The sequence below is a fragment of the Pterocles gutturalis genome, unplaced genomic scaffold (genome assembly GCF_000699245.1).
Source record: "Pterocles gutturalis isolate BGI_N339 unplaced genomic scaffold, ASM69924v1 scaffold14127, whole genome shotgun sequence".
NCBI lineage: Eukaryota > Metazoa > Chordata > Aves > Pterocliformes > Pteroclidae > Pterocles > Pterocles gutturalis.
The window spans coordinates 109,382-119,835 of NW_010115753.1; the positions used below are offsets into that span (position 1 = coordinate 109,382).

General features: G+C 37.1%; 1 protein-coding gene across 1 annotated transcript in view; it reads right to left on the reverse strand.

Moving 5' to 3' along the window:
* The window catches only part of DPP10 (dipeptidyl-peptidase 10 (non-functional)), a gene marked incomplete at its 5' end in the record, with an annotated part of 149,016 nt that overhangs the window by 75,048 nt on the left and 63,514 nt on the right, over nucleotides 1–10,454 (reverse strand).

Below are 10,454 nucleotides of genomic sequence, written 5' to 3' on the forward strand. Positions count from 1 at the left end.
GTCAGTAAACCTTCCTAATTCACTGGGAAGTTTCCAGCAACTTCTGGCCTCAGAAACCCCAGGATTCTCTGAAGGGGAGAGAAAAGCAAATCTAATGTATAGTCTTATGCTGCTGTCTTTACTTGTTCAAAATTTTGTTGAAGCTGACTGAAATCAACAGGATTGCCATTTAGGTGAAGAATATCAAGGCCTGATGTAGGTGGACCCAGAATATCCATGGTGAGGAACAGCACAGTACAGCGTGTAGTGTGATATACCACCACATTGAAGGGCTAAAATCAAAGCAAACTATTCAACATTTTCTCTAAAGTCAAACACTAGTTTATATAAACATACATATAGTGAATAACAGACATTTTGCTGTCTTCCAGGCTCGGGTCATTGGTTTTAACCTTGCTCATTTCTTTACCACTACGTCTCACACTATGAAAATACCATAATTCCATAGTATTAACTAGTTCTACTATGAACTGAAATTACTTCATGGTCTTGGAATATAAAATATGTTTGTGCCTAATTATTACTGTCTAAGAGTAAAGCCTTCTTTTTAATTTAAACTGTCAGAAAGAAACATAGGGTGACATCCACTAGACTTACTGTAGCTTCACATCTACAGTTAGAGTATCTCTGCTTGGCACATGAAGGACTTATTTCTGGACAGTGTCCGGCTAGTTCTAGTTAGATGGAAACAAGCTACAGGGGCAAAGACAAAACCTTGATATAGATACATGTGTTGGAAACTCTTCAGTTTATATTATCCGCACCAGGAATCTTTCAGCATCTACTCCAAAGAGAAGAGACAAAGGAGGATCACACATGAATAGATCCACTGGAATTTGCCACTATTGCACACAGAGGGGTTTCAGAGGTTCTTATTTTGGCTGGAGGTCATTCAGTAACAGAACCATCTGAAACATCCTTCCACTGACTCCCTTTCCATTATTAGTTCCCTATCAACATAGACGAAGAATTTAGCACGTCCTAAATCCTTGCTGGATGCTGCCGCAAGAAGCCCACAAAGGTCTGTAAGATTAGTAACCATGCAACAGTTGAATTTCCCTGCCATAAAATTTCCCGTTTGGCAAGAATCACTTTCATTTTCCACATCTATGATGATTAACTCTGAAAGAGTTGCTTCAATGAGAAGAATCACACACATTAATAATTATGCCCAAACTGTTTGTTTTTTCAATATTAAAGCTTATGAAAAAGTGTTTGGTCATGCAAGATACCAGCCTGTTCTGAGAAGTGCTAAGTGTGAGAGAAACAGAGACAAATTATAATAATATTATGATTGCTGTAGGAGGTACAAAGACAACAAGAATAATATTTAACTGATACTTATTTTCTCTAAATAGCTATCTTAAACGTATCTACTACCCTGTCTCAATACTATAAATACATTTACATCCAATTATATACATAGTAAAAGTAGACTACTTGCTTACAGACCATAATGGTGAGAGTTCAGTGGGGTTTCTGGGAAAAATTAACTTGGTAATAACACGATTGAGGGACTATCAAGATAGAGTTATTAAAGTCCTGCTGGTAAGACAATGAGACAAACTGTTGGCTTCAAAGCTCCTGCTTCCTTTTATGAATCTTATATTGCTAGAAGTAAGAGACAGCAGATCAAAAGGACACAAACGGTTAAATCACAATAGTTTCTGCACAGGGCGCACATTGCCAGAGGCTACCCAGAGGGGCAATTGCCAGCAGCTGTTAAAGGGGACAGTCCCACACAGCCAGTTAGAGTGATGAGGAATGAGCCTCTCACCCTCCCAGGAAAAGGGAAAACTGTATTACAGATAATGTGTGGAAGGCTGATAAGTATTTAGAATAGAAATATTTAAAAAGTTAATTATTAGACAGATTATAGTTCAACAAGAAATGCTAAACTAATAAGTCATTTTGACAGTTTTAACAGAAAATATGCTCTAACAACATGAAGGACACTTCATATTTCATGTGGAAACTCTCCTCTTGCCTTGTGGTAAAATGTCTATCTAAAATGTTCATTGTTGTGGTGCAGAAGTATTAATATCTTTGGTTGAAAGTATTAATACCTTTGAAGGAGCTTCACAACCAGAGGACACCAACATTACAATTAAGTTACTTTCAGGAAGGATGCTGACATTTTTCTCAAATTACTCATGTTAGGTTAGAAAGCAACACCACGAATAAATTACAAGTAGGAAGTCTCCCAATTCATCCTGCTTGCAATAGCCACACACTGAAATACAACCATTATCCAAATTAAAGAAAAAAAAAAAAAAAGAGGATGTAGAAAATGTTTCAAGTCTGGCTTATCTAATAAACTCCTAGAAAGCTCTCATAGCTTTGTACAAAAGCTCAGCTGCGGAGATCCTTCTTAGGATCTCCACTATTTTTCACAAAGCATGTCAGTGGCTGGGACCACACATCCCTCGCTCCCTAACGTACCACATCTGGCATCACACAAGAGGAGCCCAGCTGAGGGCACCAAGCCTGACACCAACCATAGGGAGTATCAGGGACTCTCAAAACACCAGGATCAAACCTTCCACACTGCCACCAGCCACATCCCCTCTGGAAGAGACATACGTAGGCTTGGGGGATTCTGCCCTGCAACTCTTTATTTCGTGGGATCAGAAAAAGATCTGGTAATTTATGATGGAGTTTGCAAAGATACAGAGCTCCTGCAGGTAAAGCTCAGGCTGCATTGTCCCCTCTCACGGTGCATTTACAGGGAAGGCTGGTGGTAGTCTTCACCATTCAAATCCCAAGTGCTATCATCTCTATTCCAAATGTGTTCAGACATTTCTTGTACTCCATGCCTTCTGACTGGGGTGGTATAAAAAAGACTAAACTAAGGCTAATATTTAAACATTGGACAGTAAATTACTCTAGCTGACAAAAAAAATGACATACTTAAGTAGTGTGAAACTCAGGAAAAGGGAGAAAGGTTGTAGCGAAAAAAGAATCATCTTTTAGGTACAGAGAATCAATTAATGAAGATAAACACAGGGAAGGTCTCTAAGAAGTGAAGCAATGTAGGACAGCAAAGCCTTTTAAAATATTAAACGCGTTACAGTACTTTCTTCACTGCTGCATCAGAGAAGGAAAATGAAGAAAGGAAAATGGCCTCATGTTAAGGTGGGATACTGTGAGGAGCCTTACCTCCACAGTGGCATGTACGCTTGCTAGGGATCAGGCCTTTCTGACAAGTAAATCACTTGCCTGTCTCTACTGTGATAAGCTGGAAAACGTTCCCCACAGCGTTCATTTAAGAACCGTGAAAATGGCTTTTTAGATCAGAAAGATGGCATCTGTTCCCTCAATATAATTTATTTAATTTTCTTTGCCACAGAATGCAGTCGGTAACTACCATTGCATATCATATATTTCTTCTGAATTCAGTCTTTCATCAGTTTATAAACTCAAGACAGGCTTTTATGTGATGCTGCTCAACACTGAAAAAGTTAGCTGCAATTGCGCATGAAAAAAACAAAATTACAAAACTACATTGCAAAGGACCCAAAAGTAAAAGGTGAAAAAAGTATTTCAAGACAAATCGCTCCAGTCAAAACTTTTTGAAACAACAATCTATTATCCAGCTAAGAGCCAACAACAAAAAACCACACATCAATCACAATCTGAACTTTTAGATGATGTATAGTTCCGGGTTTTATATGTCCTTTATTTTCTACCATTCAAGGAATGTCTTTGTCTTTCTAAGGTTTCTAGAAGTGAAATATTCTCATAGAACTCAATGCATAGCCCAGCAAGATGCAGGAAAACAGAGTGCAATACACATCTAGCCAAATATCTTCCACTAATTCTGTTATATACTCCAGGAAATATTCAGTTTGCTGTCCTTGGGTAATTTGGAAAACACCTCTCAGCAGAATAGTGTTTATGCTAAACAGCTGCCAAGAAAACCACACAACCAGTATTTCCACAGGATGATGAGGGCCCTCAGCACCAGGGAAATGGAGGAGAGCTGATGACATTGGAACCTTGCAGCATTATAACCACAAAATGCTTGGGTGTGACAAACATCTCAATGCATCCTTTATCCATTTCCTATACTATAAACCCATTATATTCTTCCACATGTTATTTATTTAGAGCAATAACGATGCCTCCTTGCTAGCACAGCTTTTTGCAAGGCAGTGAACAGACTGTCCTATATTTTCATTTTCACTCATGCAGACATCCATACTCTGCAGTTCTCACTGCCGCTAGACTCCGTAAATTCTCCTTTCAGATTCAAATAAGACTTCTCACAGGGCATAACAGCACCCAGTCTGAGACAGAACGATAAAAAGTGACAGTACATGAAATACACTGAAGATTTTAGCATCTGCAGTAGTACTTCCAGTTATCCCAAAGTTTACCAGCCAAATGGGGTATATATCTCAGACACAGTATTCTTATGGTAGATATCTATTTATTTGTATTGTACCTAGGATATAACAAAGAGACTACTTAAAAGCCATGCCCTTCCCATTAATTAAAAACATGCAGCAGAGTATCATTACATAACTGAAATTGCAGAATACACCATCATGCCCATCCCACTTATCTCAAAACACATACACTGACTTGGAAAGAGAGGCAGTTTCTCAGATACGGTTCAAAATCATACAGATTTTTATGATTCATCCATGACATATCCGATCTTTTATGGGTTAATTTACACTTCTGATCACATGGAAAACAAAATTTAGTACTGTAACAGACTTCTAGTCTGAATGAAAAATTATTATTATTCTAAGAATTAAAGAAATTAATCACAATTAAAACCAGAATGATCAACTTGAGCTGTGGGAAGTGTTAACTGCTGCAATATATGTATGCCTCCCAAATAGTATTACTCATAAAAAGAGAAAGATCAAGAAACTCCTTTTATTTCTTCACAGGCACAAGTCAGTTATTAGGCAGTTCAAAGCTAACAGAACCTGATCTGGAAAAGGTTTTGTGTGCCTGAAAGCTTTTCTATTTTTTCCAGGTACATCAGTTGGCGTAATAGAAGATATTACCTCTTCCCACAAATCTTGTCTCATTTATCTCTTCAGGCCATCACATCTGTAACAATGTTACTGTGAAACAAACATTCCTGAGCCCAGTTGAAAAAAAAGAACTACCTAAAAATAAAAATGACCCTTCCTAATTAATAACCTGTGTTACACTAAATTTCACAAAATATATGTGAACTGAGAAATCAAAGGAGAAGACACAGTGAGGCAGCTAAATAAACAGGAACACATCTTGCCAAGGACACTCACTTCAGTCATCCATGGCCCTTCTCCATTTTTAGGATCATTTGTAATACATTAGTGAGATGGTTCAGCATGTTTTGAATCTGCCTTGGTGGGTGCTAGACATAGAAACTACTGGCTGTTGTAACCAGCTTGAAGAACAGCAACACAAGCAGGATTTTTCCTTCATCCTCTTTTCTACAATCGATTTAAGCATTGGAAGAATTACTGAAAAATCTACTTATGCTCAAAACCGAACCAAAAGACTTTGCCATGGTAGAGGCATTACAAGACTAAGATAAAAGTTACCCAATCATTCATCTGGCATTCGTGCAAGAAAGTGTTCCTACAGAACAACACATGGAACATCATTCACAGCTCCAAAATCAAACCTTCAATAAACCTTCACTAAAGACTCAACATTTCAATTTAGAGAAACAAATGCAAACATATATTCCTTCCTCTTTTACCTTTGGGATAAAAATGTCTTGGAAGAAGAACAGGAGCCTGCAGAACATGTCAATGAACTATAAATAATAAGCAAGCATCAGGTGCAGAGTGGAGAGAATACAAGGGGAATATAATGAAATACAGACAAACAGGATGGTTACTGAGACCTTTTGAAGGGATTACCGAAATTAATACACAATGCTTGTGACAGTTGCATCAAAAGCAAGTGACATAGCAGACAATATGAAATAGTGTTGATGACTTTGGGTACGTCTATCCCACAGACGCACACAACCCACCTAACTCCACATCATTTAACCCCAGTTAACGGGGAGTGTAATGAAGTGCACTGCCGAGCTATTTGAGCATGAGCTCATGATACAAGGCTTTGGCACGGCTTCTCAAGCATGACGCTGCATTGATCCAGCCACAGCATTTTCAGACCGCAATTAGTATCTACACACTGTGCGACAACATACAAATTAAGACTAAAATGAGGTTAGATGGCTCCATAACATATTGTGATGCATGGCAGAGATCTGACTTTTGTTACTTAATTTTCAGCTATCATGAAATGAGCCAGCCAAAACAAATAATTGTATTATGTATTCTCAGTAAGTTGAGTTACTATATATTCAAATTCACTCTCTATACAAAATCACAGCCTATACAAATTATACTAAATTATACAGTCTATACATATTAGCTATATAAATTATGAAAACTATTATCTAAATTATTTCTCCTGTAGCTAGTGATATTTTACTCTCAGTTTTGCTCAGTTGTACCCTAGTGTAATTCAGATTTCCACCAATGAAAATGAGAAAAGACTTTGAGCAGGTCATTAACGTCATATGCGAACTCTTTGTTCTGCTACACATTTGGAGAACACCAAATCATTTGTGGCCAGATTTCATCCTTTGTGGTAGTCTGCTGAAAGCAAATGGCTTACAGTGGGAGGGTGTTAGTCTTTGCCTTATACCATCAAGAAACCAAGCAACAACTTCTTGCTCTCAAAAAAATAAAAGCATCAACATTCACATAACAAATTCTATTCCTCATTTGCTTTTTATGAGCTTTAAGACATATGACTTTGTTAGGACTGCAGTGCAAAGAGAATGGAATCAGTATCTAATGTGCTGAGCCAAACTTTCACAAAATAATAAAAATTATATATTCTTGTCTTCCATTTGTATTGTGAGATGTGTGACACCCCTGCTAGTAAAACCTGTGATGGAGTTAATAAATGAAGTTAGTATCAGCATGACTACTTTCAAAGGCAAAGTACAGCTGCTGAATGAATCCTCCATCTATTTTGCAATTTATGTGCTAAATAAATTATGTTAATGTTATCAGTAACATCAGGTGAAATCCACCCTCCTTTAGAACTGCATTATCATTCACTTCAAATGTTCCCCATTTGCCTGTCCAGTATGACTCCATGTGTTCTCCAGCACAGGAATTCCTTCTAAAGTGGATTACACAATGAAATATGGCATGGTCATGTTTGGGTTTCATGGAATTGGCTGCTTGAGTGTGTAAAAAGTGAAAAGAGCTCTGTGGCATTAACTTCCAAGCCACAGATGCATTAAACCACTATATAACACTCGTATTACAAATGAAGAGTTTGAATAGAAGACACACCATATCGACAAGGGACTGACTGTGTATTTACGAAAAGAATATTGGTTAAAGATTGGAATTCTGTTGATTTCATACCACATCAACAAATACAGTGAAACCTCAGACTGTTTATTGATACCAAAGCTCAACTCACTTAGAGATACACACCAGAAATGGTCCAACACCCCACTTCAGCAAAGTGGTACCTTTCGTTCTTGGTGTAGTGTTTGGCTGTTTTTTGCCTGGTCCTAGATTCAGGAAGAATCTAATCATATGAGTTAGTGACTTATTTCATACATATTACATTTGGGGGAAGGAGAGGCACAGAATTTAACTCCTTCATGAACTGTGGATTCGCACCACTGTCCAGTAAATCTTTTCAGTTTAATTTTAAACTGCAGTTAATGACACAGCTAGAAAGGACCACTACGATCATCATGCCTGACCACCGACATCTGAAACAAAGTTCATGGGGCTTCTCAGTTTAAATAGTATGATACACAAATAGAGATTCTCAACGTGTTCTTCCATGGGTTTCAGAGTGAACACTGAGAAACAACCAAGCTAAGAGTCAATAATAATGAGATTACGAATTTCCACATATCTTTGAATCCTACTGTTTCTACCTAATTCTGGAAGCAAAAAAACTGGAGTTAAATTTTGCCAATATTGATGCCTAAATCTCCATACATTTTTGCATAATTTTTGGCCTTTACAGGTGGAATGTCTTTTTTTCTGAAAGCTCCGTATCTAATTGCAAAGAGTGAATCTAAGATAGTTTGATGCATTTGCAGCACTGAAGTTAAATGACAAGGTTACAACTTTGCAAAGCAATGTATTTATTTGTTTCAATCAACATCAATTACTTTTCATGATTGATAAGAAACACTGCATATCATTGGTAATAATTTATGGCTAGCATTAATACTTTGGGGTATGAAATACTGCCAGTGATAACAACTATATGCTGCCAAATCAAAAGAAATATAAAGGCAAGACATTTCTAGACATGTAATTTATCTATAAGAAAAAAGGCTGTCAAGGAAGCCTAAACAAAAAAGCACCTCTAGAAAGCCCGCTAAAGCTTCAACTGTTCCACATATAATTTTTCAATAAGATTAATTATCTCAAGAAAAAGACATCCACTTCAGAATGTTAATGAATTCACAAGCAATTAAACTCAGTTTATCTAGCCAACAGTAACATGATACAAACCACAGTACAAAATAACTGCACCAACTTCTTCGACATCAAGAGCTAGACCACCCTATATTTAGATATGCAACTCAATCATTTTTGAATATATAATAACTTCAGATGAGTGAATTATTCAAAAAAGAATGTTCTGCATTGCTACTTCTGAAAGCCTCATATATCACTTGTCATTTGAAATTCTATTAGTTACACCATCACATAAAATATGTTTCTTGAGTCTTGCATGAGATGACTTATGACAAAAATTTATACGAATTTTTTCTGTCTTATTCACCTTCAGCATTAAAAAACAGGTATGACTTCACTGAAATCACTGTTACATGACGGCAAAGCTGGTAAGTCTCCAGCATCAAGCGTAACGTGCACATCTTTTGTATTGTTGCACACATACACGCACATCATTCTGAAGTGTTTGCTTACACTGTTGACATACTTCTGACTTTATAAATATTTTGGGATTTAGAGAAACTTGTCTTTTCCTGAATTGATTTGCGGGCAGCTTCACAATGTGCATGTGTATTTTGATCTGGACTAGCATAAGGGAAACTGAAGATATCAATTCTGACAACACAACCAGAACTTTTTCTCCATACAAATATGAGGCTGGTGAGGATGCTTGCTTCTGATTATTGCAGCTGAGAACACAACATCAGTCTTAGAAAAATATGTATTTAAGTACTTTAACACTACCTGATACTTTAAACAGTCTGATCTCTTTACAGGGTCCTTCCAGTATAACCCAAATCCCGTACAAGAGGTATCCTTCACAGGAAACTTGGACTATCTCCACACATATTGAAAACTGTTAACTGAAACCAAAATATATTTTAAATCACCGACTCTCGAAGGCAGAGCTTCATCAAATCTCCTCAGAGTGTTTTGTGATGGTTTAATTTAATTTGCTCTTTGGGATACTGTGGAACAAAGAATCGAGCAAAGACTTGGTTTCTTCTCAGTTTTTCCAAGGTAATATGTTCTTTGCATATTGTATTTATTCAAACAGATTGCTAAAGAGAAAATTGGCAAATGCAAATGTTTTGAAGAGACACACTTCTACATGTGGTGATATTTACAAAAATGTGCATAAGCTGATTCAAGTGAAACATTATGTGCAAAGAAATGGCTAAAATAAGTTGTTGAGAAAATATTTTCTAAAATCACATTCTGTATAAAATAGTATGTCCAGGTTCTGAAGACAAAACTAAACTGAAGATGCCCTGAAATGATGAGGATACAAAAGAAAATCAAGGCATACAATGGGACAATTTTGAAGTAAAGAGTACAGTCTCAAGATCTCTTTTTTTTTTTTTTTTTTCCTCCAGACAACCTGAGTCATTCTGGCAGCAGTAAGAAAGCAGATACTGGATGCTCCTCTGCTGTTTGCTTATAAATGACATGGGGAGATGAAAGACCCTGGGGAACTGAAGAAAGAACAAGCAATGAGATAAATAGCCTGAAGAAATGCAAAGGGAAAATGGAAAACAAAACAGGGCTGAGGGAAGCAGATGGGTAAACCAGCAAGCATGCAAGACAGAAGAAGGAAGACAAAAAGATAGGGCTAAAAATATCAGGAAAATAAAAAAGAGAAATAATAAAAAGAACAAGTTCAGAACAAAACAGAACTGAGTCACTTAAAGGGATGAAAATTAAGAGAATCAGATCAAAAGAGAACAGACAGCAGGGACGGATCTGCAGTGTGTGGGCATGGTGGTTGCAAAACTCAGGCTCTTGGGACGGATGAAGGAAATTTATGCAGAGCAGACATGCGTTTAGAGCCTTTCTTTTCTGGAGGATAAAAGACATGAGTGAAAAAGGCACATGGTTTGACAGTTCTGTACTTGAATACGTTAACTTCCTGCCTTTCACCACCTTAGTATCATCACTAATTTCTTAGTGTGGATATGCCACAAGGAGAAGCAGGAA